We start from the raw sequence: 22,861 nt of genomic DNA, 5'->3' as shown, positions 1-22,861 counted from the left end.
CCAAGAGTCACACCATGTGCCTGAGAGCATTGTCCAAATGCTCTTGAGCTCTGCCAGGCTGGTGCTATGACCACTTCCCGGGGGAGCCTGTTCAGTGCCCAACCACCCTCTGGGGCAAGAGCCTTTTTCTTATACCCAACCTAAACCTCCCCTAACACAACTTCAATTTTGCTTGGATTGAAAAAGACAAGCACTAAGCAATGTAAATAAAGTGCACACTGGATGCATAAATAACTGCTTGCCCAACATCTACGTAAAATATGAGAAAGGAGTTCATTTCATCCAGACTGCCCATGGGATGCTGGCCACAAGGCCAGCACACCTGAAAAATATGCAAGTGAAGTGATGAGCCACAAAGCTGATTTAAGGGTTGTGTAAATAGAGCTTGGTCCCCATACCATGCTACAAAAGGAGATGCAACCTGATAATAGCACATATATGCCTTCATAGGGGAAAATACCACAAACTACCCTTCAACTTTGTAGTTAAAATGGATAAGAAAGTCAATGTCTGGAAGTTGAAGGTGGGTAAATTCAAATAAGAAATGTTATTGATGGGAGTGAATAATCACTGACACAAATTGTGGAGGGAAGCTGTATTTTATTATTTGGAAATCTCCTAATAACACAAGATGTCTCTGTGGAAAATAATATGTAAATCCTGTATGAATAACTGGTAAATACAGTATCCCAACAAAGTTGGGAAGAAGAAGTTGGACTTACATGCAAAATTTAGTGGCCCAAGATATCTAAAAGATGTGTTATGTCATTCTGGCCTCAAACTGTTTGAACAGGACAAAGCAGAACATGCTAAACATTTTTCTTATACTCTTATTTTTGCCATTTACTGAAAGTATTGTCAAGCTGCCCTGTTTAATAGCTTGTCTTCTATGATTTTACTTCCAGGGTATTTCATCATTTTGAGGGCAACAGAGTCTAACACAAACACCTTTGTAAAAGTAGATCTTGAACAATATTTCTCTGAAATGTCTTTCACTGTGGTTATAAAGAAATGGGTAAAAAGCTGAAATATATTTACTCACTCTTTGGCATGGAGAATTAGTATTTGGCTAGAAATTAGTATTTGGTGAGTGAAACTATGTAAAATAAAAGCACAGACAAAAGCTGTCTTTTAAACAAGTCAAAACTCAGGTTGTCAAAACCCTGCAGCACATTATAATACCAAAAAGTTAGCATAACTTCACCATCTTTTGAAATCTTCATATTTGTTTAAAACCTCAAAAACTTTCAAATCCCATATTTATTTTCTTATTTTTGCCTTACTCCTTTATCTAGAGCTTGTTGCTTGCTACAGCCCTGCAATCATCATTATCATTTTAGTTTTGAACAAAAGATCTTCAGGATTAGAGCTGCCTGGAGGAGCATAACTAAGGTGTTGCTTTTCAGTCATTTTCACATGTGCAGTTTGTGTTGTGTCACAACACAAACCTCTTCTGACACCTCTTCTGACACACGCCATGCTCATGTTAAATCCTGGCTGCAGTAAAGGCAATGGCAGGTGTCTTCTGCTATTCCCCATCTTTCACCTGGTCCTTTAAGCAGTGTTACAACTGATTTCTGCAGTTGTTGGCGTCTCAATTATTAACCCCGTCTTAAGAAATCAGTGACTGTGTTCAGTTCCTGTCTCTGGGACTCCTCCACCAGGTCATTCCACTTTTCTGTGTGTGACCTTTTCAATGTGAAAGTCAATAACAACATCAGTTAAAGGGATTCGCTGTTGATGGATGCAAAATCCTAAGAACAGCTAAGTATCACTCTGCCGTTTGCTTCCAAAATAAGAATGCAACATGACCCAAAAATAAACACTAGATCAGGGGTACCCTCATTTCTTATCTTAAAATGAAAAACAGTTGAAGAGTGAATACTGACTTCTGAAGACACCTCATTTCTACTTGCCTCTGGAAAATTGTCATCTCTGCCTTCATCAGTTAGCGAAGTGGTTTTTCCTTTAATCCACTTTTTAACCGGCCAGTGACCTTAACCACTCCATTCCTCTGTTAAACTATCTGCTACTTCCTTGCCATTTCTTAATAGGTATAATCAAGAATCACAAGATTTGCTTTTCAATGATGCCTTTTTAACCTGTAAGAAAGTTGAATTTCACAGACAAATCAGCAGGAAGTTGCCAAATACATGTCTCTGTGTTTTACACACCAAGTTCATACATAGTATCTACAGATGGCTATTACTGATAACAGATATGTTAATACACCCTTGGAAATGGGATGTTCATTCACTTTATGTAAGAAATCCTGCTTTCTTTTGGCCTTGTCCTAAAATCAGCAAATTTTTTCTGCCTTAGAAACCACCTCTTTGTCTCCCTTTTCTCATCCCTTGAGAACCAGGATTCAGCTGGCACCTGTTCTCTTTCAAGGGCTGTACTTAAATTAAAGGAGATATGTAAAACAAAATTTCCACCTGATCTTCTTGAGGAATTATTCTCTCTAGGTGATCATGCTTGGAAATTGCATTTTGTTTGTTTCTTGTTGTATTCTTAAAAATATATCACTAAAAATAAATCCCATTTTTTTCATGGTGGACCTATTAACCAGATAGCATCATCTGGTTATACCCCAGATAGGATCATCTCTTCTGCTATCACAATACATTGCTTTGAAAGTAATAAATCACCTACACACACCATGCAAAGTGAGGAAGAAGTAGCAAGAGCTACTGTATATATTTATTTGTCACTGTTTTTCATAATTTAAAAGAAATTACAATTGCTTTGTGACAAGAAAAAATCAGCTACTTTAAACTTAATCAGTTTATTTACAAAGTCAGATGAGAGCTGTCTTCCAAATGTCCAGAAATCTAATCTAGGATATTGAATAAATCAGCATGGAAATATAAGTTTCATAATGTAGTTTCAATAACAAAAATGTTAGTCTATCATTTTTATGTGAGAGTCATTCATACACAAGTGGTTTTCCAACTTGCTAATAGTCCCTGAGGTGGCAAATTAGTCTTGAAGTCTCAGAGCCCACTGCTTAATGTAATTTTTCCTTCATTTAGAAAGAAAAGTATCTGCATTATTTCCAGACTAATATGAATATACCATGGCACTGGGATATTCCAAACACCCAAGAGCCAATGGTTGCTTGGCTTTGTCACATGTGGTGTAAAGCAGCTTCCACTGACAAGAGGCTGAAATACAGAGGCTGAAATGCAGTGACAGGCAACCTGACACGGCTGCTTCTGGCAGAACTATCAGGGATTATTTCATATTTGCAAAAAATACCTAGATTGTAAATAAGACAGCAGTTAATATGGCTCCTTTAAAAAAAAAATGAAACCCAGTGCATTTAATATAAGAATGAAAGACACAAAAAAAACCCTGACCTTTACAGAGGACTAAAAATAATACTGAGTTCTCTCTAAATCACATTTTTATCTCATCTTCTATGGCTTGAGTATATGAAATACAAGGGGCAAAAGATGAAGGAATTAATCTAAATGAAGCTGATGGTAGCTAACAGTCTGCTGCTGTTAGAGCTCCATAAGCTAATATTTCAGACCTCTTCAATAAGAAATCAAAAGCTATCAGTAAAATACCAAAAAATGACAGGCATTATTTAAATCACAAAAAACAAATGCCAAGCTATATATGAACAACACAGGATTTACCCTCCATCCTCAAAAATAAATCTAAAAGAAAAAATCAGTTTATATCCATGCTCCTCCCTAAATGTCATGAAGGAAAGAGTTCCCAATAGAAACCAAATTCTAATACCAGAGTGGAATCAAGACAATGTATAATTTTTCCAGAACAGTGATATTACAGGCATTTACATAACAACAGCACTGAACAAACTCACAAGATCAAATAAAAAACTCAGGACCCAAAGCTTCCTCAGTCACAGGCCAGCAGATATCCAAAGTGAAAACCAGACTTTGGCAACTTATTACCTAACCAAGAAAGAAGATAATGAACATAATTGACTACTTCTTTCCAGAATTAACTTTTTATTTAAAGGGCATATTTAGAAAAGAGCATTGTATTCTCACCAAAGTAAGGTCTGTTATCTTCCTCTAACATATTCCCTTATTTCAGCTTCTAAGTCATGAAAATACTTAATCAGTGTCAAATTCAGATAATTAGAAACTGCAATGGAAAAGGGCATTGATAATAGGTGTATTATAAATGGCAGTGTTTTGATGATGTAGGATAATTCTCCATTACTTGTTTTGGAAAGTGTTTATGTATTAAAGAGACACTCATTGGTATCAAATGAGTAGAAATTGTGACCGCCTGACATCCCCTGACACTCCAGATTTCAGCTTTACCTGTGCTAAGCAATACATACAGAATTATGACTTCTATTGAGACTCGAAGAATGGCATGCTTATCATTAGGACACTTCTCTAAGGAGACATTTTATATTTTATTTATATTATACATTTAATGATGTCTTTCATTCAGGTATTGCAAAGGTCATCAACATTCAGCGAAACCTTGCACAATGCACAATAAGGCTCTTAGGAACTTCATTAATAGATGACCTGATCAAAACCTAGAGCTGGAGAAAAACAGTGAAGGTGCATAAACTGTATTTAGGTATCTTAAATGAATATTAAAAGCAAGACATTTCAAACATGGAAACACTCAATGAGGGTCACATAGAAAGTCACAGAAATAGAATCCAAACCTCAACTGCCTGACTTCAAGTGCCTCAATATTTGCCATTGTTATTACAATATTTGATAACCTAGGTATTTACATACATATGTAAGCTGTCTTTGGATGTTTTAGAAGCTATATCCCCTGGCTGACAGTATAGCTTTAAAAATACACTCCTCTCCTTGCTTAGAAGTTACTCTCCCTTCCTTGCTATGAAGTTTTGAACCTGCTTCCTGCTGTGAATACTTCTATTTGCTACATATCAGCTTATTTCATGCCTCATGTAAAGTGAAGGGGAACCTTAACTTCTTGGAGACACTGGTTTTTACTGCCACTGATGGCTCAGGCAACAGAAAATTTATCTGCAAACAGTGTGAGACAGTGTTTGTACTGATACATTTTTAAATGACACAATTCATAGTGTTTGGAAGCAGGCAGTTCATACTTACTAATTATGTCTGCATTGTTACTGTAGAAATGGAACACTACCAGAAAAATAGAGATGGCTGGGAAAAAAAAGACCAGTAAACCAGAAATGGGAATACCAATCTGACATTATCTTTTACCCCAAGGTCATTTGTGAGTGACACCAGAGCAAAGGGGCTGTACTGGGAAAGGCAAGAGAGGCATCACTGATTTTCAGGGCACCTCTTCAGGTAAACTGAGGGGCTATATATGTTTCTCTCCCCATGCTCAGGAGCTGGGCTTAATGAATAAATTCAATTCCTCATTTCTGCACTAAATTAAAAGGCTGGAACAAGGAATGTGTTTCTGTTTTTCATGAGTGGGTGAGCAGGACTCAAGTTGCCCAGCCTTTGCTGCATCTTTGGGAAATGTGGCCACAACCTGTCATGTTCATAAATGCAAAAAGGAGGAGCCAAGGTACTGCAGTCAGTCTTCAAAGTAATATAGCTGTAGATCTTCCTTAAATTCTTGCTCATTTCTCTTTTGAAATAAGGACTTCTCACTCAAGCAATGCCTGTGGTTGGTGGGAAAAGAAAGAATTTGAAGATTTTATCTGTAGATTTTATCTGAGAAACTTCCCAAATAATACAAAATGTGGACTTTAGCATCATTTTAAGAAACATCTTCTATGCTTTCCTTAAGAATACCTGAAAATTGTCTTTTGTGAGAGCTCCAGTCTGATTAATAATGCTTATGATTCTTAGGAAAAATGGATAAAGGATCCAAATTTTCCTTATCACTCTTGAATACATTCCACTGTAATTAAAATTTCAGACAGCAAACAGGGCACTATCACCTCTACTTTCTGCTTGCTTGCAGCATCACTTTTGCATTTCTTACCCAGGACAAAACTTATTTTTCTTGCCCAAGTTTTGCAAAGTCAGCCACAATGGCGTTCCTGATGGCCTTCTCCATCTCACCATAAAAAGCCCACATGACATGGAGGGAATCCAGGGACACAGGGATTCGGCCTTTTGAAACTTCTCCCCAAGGAGAATTCATGGGGAAAGCCTACACAGGTGATAATCTCATGGACAGAGACCTCAGTGGGACTCCTAAGCAATCACATTAGGCAGGTCAAACCATCTGGAAAGATAGGATCAGACTGAAGAGAGGCAGGTCTCTCCCTCTATATGGAAATATAAAGTCCCTGCAAAGGGCTTCATACTCAACAGGGAGAAGAATTTAGAGCATGTAGTTTACCTTCCCTTTTATTACACTAACGCCCAAAAGACTGCCTTGCAATCCCAGTTATTCAATCCATTATTGTCATAGCACAGTGATATTAAGAGGTGACAATGTAAAGTGGCACCTGAAATTAAATTAATGCATTGCAACATACAGTCCTGACAGTCTGATGAGCTGGGTCCTGGGTGACAATCGATGATTGTCACTTACAATAGGAAGAAAGTATGAGGTTAAGCCACATGGAAAGTTTCTAATGGATTACAGCACGCACAAGATGTTAACATGTTTTTGTTTGTATGATTCATAACCCCTTTCACATCCACAGGAACCTGCATTTGGCTATTTAGTTCAGAAGAATAGGGAAATGAAGACCATTTGTGATCCAAGTCAGTAACAAAGAAAGAAGCCTTCTACAAAATAGAAAAGTATATTAATGAACAGAATGTGTTGGGGAAAAAAACTTGTCACTTTGACAAGGCCAAGAGACAAGACAAGCCTGTGCATGGTAAATGCATGGAGTGTTCACACATTTATGCTAATGACAATGTAAACACAAATGTACTTATTAGGAATGTAATTTTCATGAGAAGTCACGGCTGAATGACAAATCATGAGTATCTGAAAAGTAGGCAATGAAGCAGAATCCTTGAAAACAAATTACTTTCCCAACCCCCTTGTCTCAATAAAGATTTTCACAACCTTGCATTAAAGTGAATGAATACTGCTCAGCTGTACCCAGAGTATTTCAAGTGTTTTGAAGAATTGTCTATATTTACGAAGTTTTTATAATGTTTCCTTAAAACTTTTGAGTTTTGTAACATCGTATTAGGAATGCAGCGCTTTCGCTGGGACCTTGAGATGCAGCCAGGGAATCCAGGGAAGAGATTGCCATTGGGCACCAGGAGACTGAGCTCTATTCTCAGCACACACAACACTGATCTGCTCTGGAGCCTGGCACAAGGCACCTAATTTTGTGGCGCCTGCCTTTCCTCTTCCTAATTAGCTGTGATATTTTGGAGGACAGGGATAGAGGGAAACTGAGGACAGGACTGTCTCCTACAGCATTGTAGATCCAAAAAATTGTACCTTCAGGCTCCACTTTCAGCTAGGACATCTTGGCATTCCTGAGGTCTAAATAAAAATATCACATTGCAAAGCACCCTCTAACATTTAGAGGAAGATTGTGTGTAAAAACAGTCACCAGCTGTTCCTTCTCTGCATGCTTAGGACAACTGGTGCCACTGCTGCCATAACTTTTGGGAGCCCCAGTTAGAATTAGCTATTTCTTCTGGACTTTGATGAATGAGATATGAAATATGCTGGAGAACCAAAACAGGAGAAGCTGTTCTGGTTACTTTTTATATTTCATTAATCTCACAATCTAACAACTATTTTTTTTGAAGCCTCAGCTACAGCTATATGAGAATTTGCATTACCATAAAAAAATGCTTGGCCCTCTTGAATGAGAAAGGGTATCTTGAAAATACCAGCATTACCAGTTAAAGAAGCAGCAGACAAATATGCAATACTGGCATTAACTGTTTCAGGCCTGAATTTAGAAGCTGTGATTTTCTCTTCATATTCTCATTTGTCTCTTTCCTCCTCTTTGCCCAATAATTTTGACAGCACTGACTGATTTCTACCAAAATTGACAAGAGAGTAGACATTTGAAATACAAATGCCTTGTATACATTTTGAGAAAACTTTAAGCTGCCTAGCACACAGGGAGTCAAACTATTTTCCCTCACAAGAGCAAAGCAACCAGGATGTAGCTGCTCTTCACATATGCAGCTGCTGACAACTGTCAGTAGAACATGTGTAACCATCCATGGGCAGCCTCACATTAGCCCTGGCCCTGATTTTCTGGGATACCATTGACAGCTGCTACATCAACAGCACATAGTGGAGGGCTGACATTATTCAAATTCAGGGAAAGCATAAAGGAAGAGATAACAGACTGGAGGCAAAGGACAATTCATAGGAAACCAGGATTGATTACTCCCCCTAATCACAGAAAAACTCACTTAAATCTCGCTGGCTTTTGCATAGGGACCATAGACACACTGTCAATCTTTGGAAAACACAGTAAAAATGAACACACTGCATTAATTTTGACTCAGCAGAAAAGGATCTTAAAAGCCTTGTCACCTTTTTTTGATAGCACTTTCTTTGCTTCCTAGGCCAATATGATGTAATACATTATTTATAAGCTTTTGAGCTCTTTATGCAATAATTTCACTGCTTTCCTGACTTAGCCTTCAAAACAAGAGTGCAAGAGATACACATAACTGGACAAGGTGAAAATTCATGAGAAAGTGTGAGGTTTTCCATTGGCTCTAATGACCCCCAGAGAAAGCAGAACTACTAAAAATGCTTCTATGTAGCTGACAGTATACTCATACCCAAGTAAAGGAGAAAGATGTAAAAGGCAGGAACAGGCCGCTAAATGGGTTATTAGGATTTTTGAGGGATATGGTGCTTTGGCACACAGCCACATGGCAGAAAGATATTTTTTTTCTGGCTTTCTCTCTCCTCATGATGTGGTTAAAGTGGAGAAAAACTTGAGGAGCATCCCAAACCATGCTTACTCAGATAAGAGGACTCTGCCTAGTATAGCCTTTCCTCTGCCATGTATCCTTCAGACACATAAAGAGCCACACATCAAATGGTGTGGGCACAGTCCTTCATTCCACCTCTTGGATCAGGCAGATCAGAGCTGTCCCTATCTTAGAGACATTTCTTGGAACGGAACTTGGCATAAGATGTTCTGCTAAAATTTTCTGTCCCTCCTTCCCTAAGATTTGTGGTTCCAGCCCATTCTCTACTGCTGTACCCAATGCTATTTTGGATGTCCTGCTTTGACAGGAGATTCAAACTGACACAGTTCATGCAGGTGCACCATTGCAGAGATGACCTGTTACAGTGTTAAATTAGCCATTTTGCAAGAGATGAAAACCATATTTCTACCAAAATTCCTGAGACTCGACAATCTTCCTCCTGCTAAAAGGGATGAATTCTTCTGTACATGCAGAATAATGAGGAATAGTGCATTGACATGAACACTTTTTCAGTCTTCTCAGGCAGCAAACATGGATGAAGCACTAAGTGTACAAAGATATTTATTGTTATGGTTACAACCTTTAATTTATACTTTTCTAATTTTCCAGTGTTCCTGACATTCTCTGTCTAAACCAAGGAAAAAGAGACGTGACATTTTAATGGTGAAAAGGTGAGAAAAAAAAAACAGGTTGCAATTTCCATCTGAGAAAATTCAGTCTCTCTAAAGCCATCTTAGATCCACTGCAGATCACTTCCCAAAAGCCCATGTGCCACCTCAGTTCAAGCAAAGGCACAGCAATGCAGTGAGCACCCGTTGTCTGCACCACTTCATCTAGTTAAGCAGTAGTTTGTCTAAAACATGCAAAGTCCCCAGACGTTGAAGTTCACTTCTAAATTGTCCCCTGCAAATATCTTTTCCCTCCCTTAAATGATCCATAAATCTCTGTCAAGCAAGGAAGCAGAAGTGAAGCAGCTCAAAGCAAGCAATCACTTTCTAATCCCTCTATGTTTATTAGAAACAGGCCTGCAGTGCTGTACTTGCTCTCAGCCTGGGAGCCTGGGTACGATACTCTGCTACCCAGGCAACTTCTTCACATCACCAGTAAAGCCCTGTGGATAGTATGTGCCAGCTAATCTGAATGAGAAGTCCTACATCTCACCAGCTATGTGTTTTATTTACTTAACAAGATACAAATACAGCATCTATCTTATGTTTTTTGTAGAGAAAGGAGTGAAGTGTACAATGAAAACTTGATCAGAGTTGTTAGCCAGGCTTTATCCTCCCATGCCTGTGCTGAAGGACTGTGAAACACACTCCAAGGATGCATTTCCCTTACTGGTGCTGAAATGTGGCATACATGAGACACTTGTCTGAAACTGCAGATGTAGATCAATATTTCATCTTTGTATCTGAGGAATTAGAATTATCTGCTGAATTTTCCATCAAATATGAACAAAAGAGAGAGTCAGCCTTAACTAAAGATGTAAAAACTCCCAGTCTGTCTGCTTAAACCGTGCAGAAGAGAATCTTTCATGGATAATTTTCCTCATTTTAGGGACAAATGCAGAGACTCTACTCTTTAAAGAGAAAATGGGTATTCCATGTGTAAATTTCACCTACTTCATACAGATCATACATAGATCATACATGTGCCAATGCACACATTGGTTATACATCAATACCGTCCAATGTGTGACAAATTCCTAAGAAGTGGAGATGAGGAACTGAAATCACTCTGTGCAGAACCATTTTTAATATTATGTTTTGAAAAAAGTGCAGACTGCCTGTTCCCCTGTCCTTTCCACTGAAAGAGGTAGGGAATCTACATCCATTATTTTTTTTTTAGTCAGTGTTTCATGTCCTGTGGTGAATGTAAACTCCACTTGAAAATCAAGATTGTAGCAAAAAATTACCTCCCCAGTGAGCTGATAAGGAAAAGAGCAGCAGAATGCCAAACAATTCTTGCTTTATATTTTAAACTGGGGGGGGAGTGGGGTGGGTGGAGGGGGGGCTTAAGGTGGTTTTGTGAATTAATTTTATTTAGAACAAAAATTAAGGTTTCGATCCCATATCTGTATTAGTTATACAAGCAACTATATTGCAAGGGCATAGAATATTTCTGGAGGCAGTATTACCAGCTTATTAGTTTTGAATGTTCAGCAAGCACCTCTAAGGAGGACAATTTAGAGAGAATCATGCTGGGGTAAATACTGAAAGTTTTCAATAAGAATTCTTTCAGATTAGAGTCTGTCTGAGCCTAGGATGTTTTATGGCCCCTTTTCCAAGGGAGAATTTGAAGGAAAGCTGAATCTCTGTTAAAAAGTCCATGAGTGGGTGCTGTTAATAACTCCAGTGGGTTGGGGATGATTGCACATGACTCGCAGCTTTGTTTATTCACTGAATATTAGATGACATGGCATAAATCCAAAGGGAAACAATTATTTTCCCTTTGGATTCGTGTGCTGAGAAACAAAGCAGAGCTGGTTCTTTTATTTCTAAACTCTCAGAGGAGTGACCAAGGAGTAGATTTATGAAAGAGATGAAAGCCACAGAAATGATACTTAAGTTCATCAAACCAAAGTCACTCTCTTAGGCATATCCCCCTGCCTCAACCATGTCTAAGTTCTGTCAGCAAATTTGTTTTATCCAGAAGGTGTTTAGTGCAGAATTCATAACCACAGAGAGGTGATCAAGCTTTGTCACCCCAACCCTGGGCAGCAAGATCTTGGTCCCTGGACCCCCTGACTTTCTCATCCAGGAAGTCTCTTAATGACTGTTTACATGGAAGGACCAGGCTTAAGAGGGAACCTTGCCTCCAGTTTGGCTTTGTGCTATGATCTCAGAGTGGCAGATAGTGATGATCTGAATACTCTGGGTGAGAAAAGGCTCTCTGTGCTACCATTTTGTGTACAAATGCTCCCACCATTTTGCTGTTGTCTTCAAGATGGACCTCTAGGAAGTGTCTCAGGGAGATGAATCCCATGTAGACACCAGAGCACCTTCAGGCAGAGATTCATTTTCCTCTCCATTATTTCCACATGACTAGCTTGAGGCAGCTGTACATTTTAGCCGATCTCATAAAATAAGTGTAATGGCTGCACTGGAAGTGCATCCTGAAGAGTTTTATTCTCTACATGAATTGTATACGTTTCTGAACAGAAGATTTTGGATTTCATTGTGGAACCAAGCACCAGGCATTTGAGTGCCTAACACATTTACTGAACACATTTGCCTTAATGTACTTTCACTGAAAAGGAAAGAAAGATGTACATTTAAGATTGGCACATCATTTGAGTTCATCTATTAATTGTTCATTACTCAATTGATACCAAAAAGAAAACCTAAAATTAAAAAAAAAAATTCCTCACAAATGCAGCTATCATCAAAAGCACAGAAATCCTACAAGAGCTCAAAGAGAAAGGTAACATATGGGTAAGGCTGGAAAAGCTAATTTTAACATGATTTAGTTCAGCGAAGAACACATCCTGATTTAAAATGTGGTTTTATTCTTATCTCACATTGGTTATACTTAGTTATTTTTCTGAAGATTGATTCTCACTTTTAGCAATTATTAAGGCATGCTATTTTGCAAGTAAGTGAGGCGTTTTTACTAAATTTGATACCTTTTCTTTGGTAACTAGAAGAAAGTATATTACTGTTCTGATTTAGGGCAAATTTAGGGAGGAAATTTCTGAAGGGGTCCCTCTAGAAAGCAAATTCAAGAGGTCCCTTCCCCACCCAGTTCGGGAGGAAAAAATCTCCTTTGAGAAAAGTGGACAAAAACCTGTTTATTTAACAAGCAAAGTATTCACAAGCATGAAAAAATTAATATTAAACAATAAAACCTCTTGCTGTTCTGAAGAGATGGCAAATTCAGGAAGACCTTGTCACAGGGTGTAGCTCTGTTCACTCAGTCTCTTATCAGCCCCTCCTACACTGGAAAATGCCACATCCTGGGCCCCGTGGGCCACAGATGGGAGCTCCTGGTGTTTTTCTGGATTTTCAGTCTAAAGCGGCGATGGTTAGTTCCAAGAAAAACAAAAGTCACAGTCTGGGGAACTTCAGCTAGCCTCAGCTAACTAAAAAAAAACTAACTAAAAAGCAAAGGAGAGCTCTGTCCTGCTGTCTGTTTGTGCTGCAGACAATACAGTCCAGGAGCAGGATGCAGACAAGCAAGTGCAGTTTCCGATAACAAACTCTGTGCTTCTTTCCCCCACTTTAAGACAGGCTCTCAGAACCTGTCTTAAACTGGTGCAGAACTTAATATCCAGCATGAACAGAACAGATGATTGGGTATACAAGCATCATAAAGTCACCTGAGGACAATTAGGTAACATAACTGTTATTCTATTAGAACTGTATTCTATTAGAACTGTATTTTATTAGAAAAAGGCAGATAATTCTTTTTGTTTCTAAGGGGATTCCTTTCTATTCATGATTTGGGTAATGCTAATTTGGATGGAAATATCAATCATATATAATATGCAAAAACTTAATTACTTTAAGCAAATAAATATAATTACATTGAATACTTTGAATAATAACAACACATTCATTGAATTGTATTTTGAAGTTAAAACTATTTGAATAAGGACTTCTTTGTAGTCATATGTCCTTCAAGACATCTAGAATCAGAGGAGGTTAGCTCCTCCCCTTCAAGGTTTGTCATTAGGTCGTGAATTCTCTTCAACCCAGGTTTCAATACCCAATCAACTTGTCAAGTTCTGATGGTCCTTGTATTGTATTAAGCTTTTCATGGAGAAAAAAGCATATAATTTATTCCTTCAGCAAATCCCACGCACCAAATCATGGGAAGTGATTTCACCTATTACACTGACTGGACTTCTGTGACTGACAGCAAATACATACATTTTCCTTGGTGTGATTTACAAGGATTTTGTAAATAACTCTAATCAGCAATATACATTTTCATGGCAATATTCAGGACATAAGCAGTAAACACTTTTTTAAATATTTTAGTAGAAAATATTCATGACAGTGGGCCCAGTTGCATGCCTTTTTTTGAAGCCACTGTTGTTTTATTCTGTCTTTTCATACCAAGGCAGAAAAAGAAACCAGCAAACATACATTTTAGTTTCTTTGTTAACCTACTCATAACTTATTCTGGAAATGGGTCAGTTAATGCTCTTTCATTCTGCTTAAGATATTTTTCTGATACATGAAGCAAAATAATTCTATATCAATGTTTATAAGGCTGGCTTTGCTCAAGGCTCTTTATCGTGTCATATCAATCAGCCAAGGCTAATATGTGTGACAGAAAGTAGGACAGAGATCCCTAAAGAGCGACGAAGAAATGAAATGACATTAAATAAGCTGGAAAAGATGGGGGGTCATTTCCCTTTCAGCCTCAGTGAAATACCTTGCTTTATGAGTCAGCACTGAAGATATATATAGTTTGCAATGGTATAAATACTTTGCAATAACAAATATAGTCAGATGATGAATTATATGATAAATGTAGTCAGACATTGGCAGAATGTATTTTGTTACCTCAGTTTAGCAAGGCAGGACTGAGTGATCTGAGATACCACAGTTGAAAACCATAAACCCAGGGGATGAATCCATGTTTTGGTTACCTAATCAATCAGCCAGAACACCAGGCCACTGTGCAATGGAGGCAGAATCACCTCACAAAGGCTGAAAAACAGCAGTTAGAGAACATCAGCTTAGGAAATCCTCCTATGTATAGAGACACCTTTCCCAGCCACAGCAATAAACACTTTGTAGAACCTGAGAAAGCAAACAAGAGGCTCATTGTCCTGCAGCCTTCTATTCAATAGTATTGATGTCCAGTCCAATTGGCAAGAGAACATACCTGTTTTGATTTCTGACTAGATGAACAGGTCAGAAAGTCAGAGTAGTTCAGAAAGTACACTTCAGCTTGTACTTTGAGACCCGACTGCCCTTGCACCTGAAGAATCTGACTCTGGTTTTGCTTGTTTTCTCTTTATGGCAATGAAAGTAATCTGAATTTTACCAGGTTTATTCCACTTTTACCTAAGTATAAATAAGATTAAGATGTGTTTGGAAGCATTATGCTGGGTACAAATAAAGTTCCTTCCAGTGCAGGGGCAGCAGAACCTACAGCTCTCTCTGAGCTCATGTTTAAACATTTCACCCAAATGCATATATCTTCATGTAACCACAGTTTTGACCTTGTTTTATAACAGAAGCGCTTTTTTAAGGAAATGTGGAAAGCTAATTAATTTATATTGCAACAAATTACCAGAGATTATTTTTCTCTACCCCTCCCCCCTACTTAAAACAAATGTTGAGGGAGGAATAAGTAAAATTTTGCAGGTGGAAACAGTACAGATACTCTCACTTCGTGATTCTCTCCCTGCCATTTTCAGATGAGTACATTTGCTTTCCAGGAGAGTTTTAAACTCATCAGTTCTAATGAAAATGACAGGTAAATTGAGCCTGATCATGGAAAGTAAATTGCAATGTATTCCAGGGGGAGGCTGGGTCAGGCAGAATTGTTCATGCTAATCCAGGCAGCTAATCAAAATCTGAACAACATACAGGGCATGACATCCTGCACTGGAAGCCTGCTGAAGATGACAGTAGCATGAAGTCCAGCCCTACAAACCAGTATTCTTTTGCACCTAAATCTTGTCAGCACTCTCCATTCCTGAATTTCTTCATCTCTAGATAGGAATGATCAATACCTGTCCACTGGGATATCACAAAGCTCAGCTGTCCAGTGTTTGTAAAGCATTTTGACAGTCCCAGATGGAAGCTGCTCCATGAAGAGTCGCCTCTACCGCCTTGATGCTGCTACACTTTTTAATCCACCCTTTTATCAACTGGTATTTCATGCACTCTTCCTTGCAGACGAAGCAGTGAGCGAACAGAAATGACAAAATGCGCTTCCAAACTTCCCTCCCACTCACCTCTCCTCCATCTGTTGGAGAGAGAGATTTTATTTGCTGCAGAACTGCTGTCTGGCTAAAAATGTGAGCACTTTTTACAGCATGATCCCACTCTCTCCTCCACACACACCCACTGCCCAAGTGCTTCATTTTGAAATATGACATTGCTCCTTAGCTAATCCCCTGTGTAAGAAGAGGCTTCTACAGCCCATTTTATTAGATGATGACTAAAAAGCTGCTGTAGAATCCCACATGGTGTTAACTGCTGATCACCTCCACCCTACCTACTAGGAACGGAAAGAAACAGAGGATATCCGACAATAAAGACTATTTTTCTTCCCCTCTTCCCTGTCACAAACAGTCCAATTCAGTCTTATGCCTCATTATTTCCAGATTTTGAGGTTTAATCCTGAGTCTTATGGCAAATTGGTATTTATCTTTAATACCTGGCTCCTGGAAGGAAGTGGTCACTTCAGATTTTCTGTTTCTTTTAAAGAAAGTGGTAAATCAAGTATTCCTGGATTGGGAGGAAAACTAGGTTTGGCTGAAGACAGTTGAAAAGACTCAGGAAAAAAAGGTATATAAGAAAACATCAAATTTCAATAAACACGCAATGAAATCCTATGGCTTCGAGTCCACAACTGTGCAACAATTCCAAATTGTGGATCTGGCAATATGAGGAGTGGGGGGAAGTTTGTGGTCATGGAATACAAAATTGTCCACCATGTGTAATTAAGCAGAATATCAAAACCTGCTTTCAGACAGTATTTTAGTCCAGATTCCAAGGTCTGGACTTGAGATTCTGCTGAAAGAGAAAACACAAAATAAATTAGACAAAAAAGAGAGACATTGTCTAATTTATCACTGAGGTAAAACCTCTTAACTTCAAAAATCTTCCAACTTCATTCTTACTCTGGATATTGTGGTTTTCATAAAGAGAAAGGTTTGTATGATTTCAGACTTTTTTCAGTTATCATGGTTAAAGGAACTGTTTTTCCCCCAAGTACTTATAGTGGTCTATCTATCAATCAAACTAGGTAGACAGATAATCTTATTCCACATTTTCAGGTAAATTTTTTAGTAATCTCTGCAGAACAAATTGCAAAATGGGGGTGACAGTGACGTACAGGCATTAGAAAGGCAAGTTACTTTTTGGTGGAATTGCCTTGTTAAGATTTAGGGCTTGAACATTTCAATGATCTCAGGGGAGAAGGATGTACTACTATAACAGACAAAAAAGAATCCAGAATTTACAGGCCACAAGGACATTTGGAAAAACTCCTACGATAAGGAAAAAACTAACAAGCCAACTCAATCAACTTTGCTGAAATCAGCTCTGAGTGGGAAAAGGTAATTCTGACAGGGGGAGTTCATGACCACTGAGTTCAAGAAACCCACTGACAGGAGAGAAAATTGAACATGTGGACTAATCAGCATAAGAAGAGAGGGACTCAACCAATAGAAGACAAAATACTAATTAGTAAGAGAATAGTGTAACTTGAAGCAAGTGAACATTAATGCCTTTGTTTCCTAAAATGTATAAATAGTGAAAGGTTTTGATAGCCATTGTGATGGTTTTGTGGATTTGCCACCCAGCACCCGTTTTTGTGCAGAAATATAAATAAATACCTCAACTCTGCATGTGGAATGATGTCATGCATGCATGGGTCAAAGAACCATATTTTGGGACAACATTTGGAAGATAAGCATCAGAAAAGACATTTTCTCTTCTTTTTCACCCTAATTTGGTTAGAAGGAATATGGGAATGGAGGTCCATATTACAAGTTTGAACCTGTTAAGATTGTGTCCCTTTTTCCATAAGGACACAACTTCTTCAGATTGTCCTCTAGCAATTTCAATCAAAAGGCTTCAGTCAGACAAGCAGATGCATCATTGTTTCCAATTAGAGGCCCAGATAAATTACTAGGAGATGAGTTCTGATTAAAAACTCATTACACCTAGAAGAAAATGTTTTTCATTTGGGGAATGGTGATTAGTCCCAAGTGATGACCCCAGCCTTGGACAAGATTCAATCAATCCTGAGAGCTGCTCACGAGAGCTATAGTTCCTGACAGACTGGGATTGTCTAACCTAGGTCCTCAAAAGGGGGAAGTTCAGCATGTTTTTCTTGCCTATTCACAAGCCACAAGAACTTCACAAAGATGCTCCAGCTAAAAACAGATGGAGTTAGCAATTTATGAACTAGGCAACACAAAGTGGGCAAGGTGAGGCCATAAAGAAGGACTCATGTCCTTAGGCAGGTGGCGGAAATAAAAAAAAATCCCCACTCCATGTCAATATTTACTGATCAGTAAAAAACAGTAACCCAATTTTAATTCACAATGCAAAACATACTCCAACCAGACTGCTGCAGAGCTAAAAATACCCCAGCTCACAGGTACAATTCATTGTATTACAAGTTTATTCCTTTTTTAAACATCAGACTCCTCCAGCAAAAGTAAAGAATGGTGACAAAATGTGAATGTAACATTAGGAAATTCATTCCTATTAGCTGTTGTTTAATCTTATCTGAGTAACACTGGCTTGAACAACAGAGGCTTTAAAGTGATAGGGTCAAGGAAAAGTGAGTAATCCAGGCATGTTATTTACAGAGACAAGCAGAGCAACTTGGTTACTGGTTTTTGGCACTTATTTATTTCAGCTTCTGTTCTTTATACAGGTCTCTAGCCAAGAGTTCCTTGTTAAATGCTCAAAGTGCATCTTTTAGGGAAACTTGACCATGTTCTATCTAGCGACTGTAGAAAACATGGTTCTGCATTATTTGTTAAAACTAAGTATTTAAGTGCTTTATATCTGCCCAATAATCATGGTTCAAATACATTCAATAGCACTGCTAACTTACTCCAGTGAAAGGCTATCATACAAGATTGCAAAGCACCAGTTGCTCTAAGATCTCCCAATTCCAAAATTAATGGAGTTATGTGAGCAATCTGCATTTAAGGAACACAAGGGCAGGAGCAGCCTCATCAGTATGGGGATGGCCATCAGTATGGGAATGAGGCAGCATTCCTCACCTGGAAGGTAATGTCAGTTTGACCTTGACCCTCCACAGCAGCAGGCTGACTGGGGGAAGGAAAGGGCTTCAGAAGAAAATGTGGGGGATTAGCAAATGGCTAGTATCAAACCCAAGATACTGGTCTGCATCATGCTTGGTTTGACCCAGTACCTCTATTATATGCCCAGAACTGCCATATTTTGACAAACACAGTAGTTCAGCATGTCACCTACCCCCAAGTCCAACCAGGATCTAGAAAATAGCCAGCTCTTTCTCATCATCTTCTTCAGTTCAGTAAAGCACACCCAAAGGTTCTTGCATAAAACACCTACTGCTGACTAGCTCCTGAATCAGAGTGTTTTCCCAGGAAACAGGAAATCCAGGCTTAACACCACATCCACCTATCACTCAACAGTGATGAGCCTGGGTGGGGGGCTGCTGGTAATTCTACCTCTCCTACTGAAACTGTTCCACTGCACAATGAATTCAGCAGTCATTTATCAAAGAAAGGGTACTGGAACCCTGCCCTGGAAATCAAGCACCACCAGTACTGGAGGTACAGGTCCCTCTCCAAGATCTGGTGGATCTCTTTCACGTGTAGGACTGCTGTGTTGACACCTGCAACTCAAATGCATTTATTCTCTTCCTGAATGGGTTCCACTTCCACCCTCTCTCTGGCTCCAAAATATCCTGAATTAGGCACCTTCAGCAGCAGCTGCAGTGAATGTTTTCTAGACAATCTGGCATCTGATGGCTCAGAGCATCCTCCTGGAAGGGCTGAGTTTGAAACCTGGCCGTCTCAGCAGCCTAGAGAAGCATTCCAGCCACTTAGCTGTTACATAAGTATCCATCATCACATATTCCCCCAAAGCAAAATTTTCTGTCTCCTGGTGAAAGTGAAGAACTCTGATCTATTCTTTTGACAGGGAAGTGCTTGAAAGGTTTCCATGCTCCACACTTCAGACACTCCTTCACCCAGACTTCCCCAGTCAAAGCTCCAGTGATATTCAGCAGTTCCCTTTCTGCACATCTTCTGACATCTGAAACACCATTTTAGATCACCAGCACCTTTCAGCTCAGTGCTCTTTTGCTTTGTAAACCATGAGTAACCAACTTTCTCCATAGAAATTAGGCACCTCAATTACTCACCTTTAGCATCTTGTCAAGATACTCTGTGTTCAAGGGCTCTTCTACATATACAGAGCCTGCCCATGACTACTATTAATGTAGTACAAGACCAGCTAATTCTATAATGAACAGTACAGAGAGATATATAGCACTGGACTCATGTAATGTAGCTTCAGTGAAGATCTTCTAACCCCTTCATAAGAGAGAATTGCAAGGATTTACTTCCACAAGACCTAATGAATACTACTTTAGGGTATCACTACTATTTATTTGAGAATTTTGACATTTGCATAATGTTGAATTCTGTCAATTGTTTGCCAAAGTTTCAGCACTGGTTTACATATGACAGTTTAAAAACCAGTTGTTCAGAAGACCATTGGAAGTAATTTCTAAATGTCTAGATATGACCATTATTTAAATCACTAGCAACTACACCTTTAAACCATGAAAGTCTGTGTGTGGCCTAACCAGAAGATGGGCTCTAGGAAGAATCTCCTACCAATCTCTTTCCAAAGAAATTGCAACTATTTCCATAGACCAAGCAACACAGAACGACCATACAGGCTTGCAAGCCACTGTAACCCATCCTCTTGCAACAAGGCAGGATGAACACAGCAAAGGGTATGAACACACACTACCTGTGCACATGCACATACCATGCTCAGATGACAGGCTGAAAACAGTTACAGAAGTCCATGTCAGAAAACTGAAATAAATGTTCTAATTCTCAGAGTACTTATTTGTGGTGGTTACAAATCCAACAATTCAACTGCTTTGGTGTTTAGGCCTTTAAGTATTTCACACTGATGCTGAGTATGTGTACAGTCAGAAACCCTGGTGTACGAATGTAGTTATGAAAATTACAAAATAAAGTATGCAAACTCCTCCATTCCCCACCACACCAGCTCTTAGAGCACTAGGAAAGAGACTCAAAATTTCTGCCATCTGCCACACCAAGATAAAGAGCAAGGGTGTTGCCTAGTACTTTGCTATACATTTCTGAGTTATGAGCTAACAGAAAGACATGCCATAAATCTAATACCAAGGTGTCTTTGGGTCTTGATGTGGAAGTGTAATGTGAAGGGTTTAATGAAAACTGAATTATAGAATAGTTTGGATTGGAACAGTCCTCAAAGATCATGTTGTTCCAACCCCCCTGCCATAGACAGGGACACCTTACACTAGACCATCTTGCTCACAGTCCCATCCAACCTGGCCTTGCACACTGCCAGGAATGGGGCATCTACAGCTTCTCTGGGCAACCTGTTCCAGTTCCTTATCATCCCCACAGCAAAGAATTTCTTCTTAATCTCTAATCTAAACCTACTCTCTCTCAAATAAAAGCATTTCCCCCTTGTCCTATACATGTCCTTATAAAATGTCCCTCTCCAGCTCTGTTGTAGGACACCTTTAGGTCGTAGAAGATACTCTAAGGGGTCTCTGGAGCCTTCTCTTCTCCGTGCTGTCCTTCCTGTGTTGATCAACAATAACCATTTCAGAGTCACTCTGTGTGATAGGGTCAGATACAGATACAGTAGTGTGTCCCTGTCTATCATATTTTTGTTACCACTTTGTTATTGCTGGTTCTATTTTTTTTAGCTATTCTTTTCTGTATTTAACTCTCTAAATGCTCCAACAAAAAAGGCTGAAGCTCAGTAGCAAGAGCTGTGATCCCTTTCTTGCAAGGAAGGGTGCTTCCTAATTGGTTTTCAGTAAATACTGTCACAGGGGCTTCTGGCAGGAAAACCTTTTGATTCATTTACAGAAATAAGACAATTTCTTTCTTTCTATGTTTTCAGTAAATACAGAAGTAAAAGGCTTCCCTTTAGGAATGACAGCAAATGCTTAAAAAATGGCAAGTGTTTAAATTATTTGCTGAGTCAGAGTTTGTAACAGCTGACTTTTAGGCAAGTGTTTGGGAATAAAACTGTGGGCAGTGTAATGAAAAAATGTTTTTAAGAGAAATAAAGGGAAAAGTTGAAAAGTACACATCATTTACCACACAAGTTTGTATTAATATGAAGTTCAAGGAAGCAAGAGATTTTTTTTCTTGGGAGTCTGAAATTTGGAGACTTGTCATGTTTAGGACCACACACTCCATCTTCCAACTGCAGCAAATAGTTTGTTCTTCTTTTTCATTTAGGTGTAATTTTTGTTTCACCAGGGAGAGAGATTTTAAGTCACCAGTTTCTGAGCTTTTGAAGCCTTTTCAAAATTCTTTTCAACATGGCTAAGACAGGCAGAAGTGGGTGGATTAGCTCGACAGCCTGCATCACTGCTTAGTTCCAAGGTTTCAGTGCAATATGCATCTCACACATACCAAGGCACCTGTTGTGGGTCTTAAGCCCTTTGAGTCATAGGTGTTAGCTGGTGCCAGAACACTGGGGCTTCCACCAGAGGTGAGAAAGATTTTTTTAAAAAATAAGGAAAAAAAAACAGAACAAAAAAATCCCACAACCCAAGGGTATATTATATATGAGCAAACTCATTTTGGTAATGTAATATGTAAATAGGATTAATGCACTGAGATTGCTATTATCTGAAGAGACTGCCATGGAAAAGGAAGATTCGTATTTATTTATGGAAACCAGCACAGGGGGAAAAGCCCTTAAAGCAGTGACATTGGTCTGGAGATCCTGATAGATTTCCCATCTCTGCTTGAACATTACTGAAATCTTGACCTAATCCTTCGCTGAAACTGTAAGTTCTGAAATTTTGTCTAGCAGTCAGTATTTCATGTTATTGAAATAAGTTCCATCTGGGAGTTTTGATTCAAAGTCAGAGAAAAACCACTGGGCTGCATGGAACCACATCAAGAATCACAGGTCCCTGAGTTTAAGTTCTTGGTAACTTCTGTTGTTATTTCTTTTTCTTTGTTTCCCCTTTGCTTGGTATTTTGTGATAATGTTTAAGTTGGTTTTTTTCATAAAGAGAAAGAAAAAGTACAGTAATTCAGCCTTTAAAAT

The sequence above is a fragment of the Serinus canaria genome, chromosome 2 (genome assembly GCF_022539315.1).
Source record: "Serinus canaria isolate serCan28SL12 chromosome 2, serCan2020, whole genome shotgun sequence".
Taxonomy (NCBI): domain Eukaryota; kingdom Metazoa; phylum Chordata; class Aves; order Passeriformes; family Fringillidae; genus Serinus; species Serinus canaria.
The sequence above is the reverse complement of the archived record's forward strand: the minus strand, read 5'-3'. Positions refer to the sequence as shown.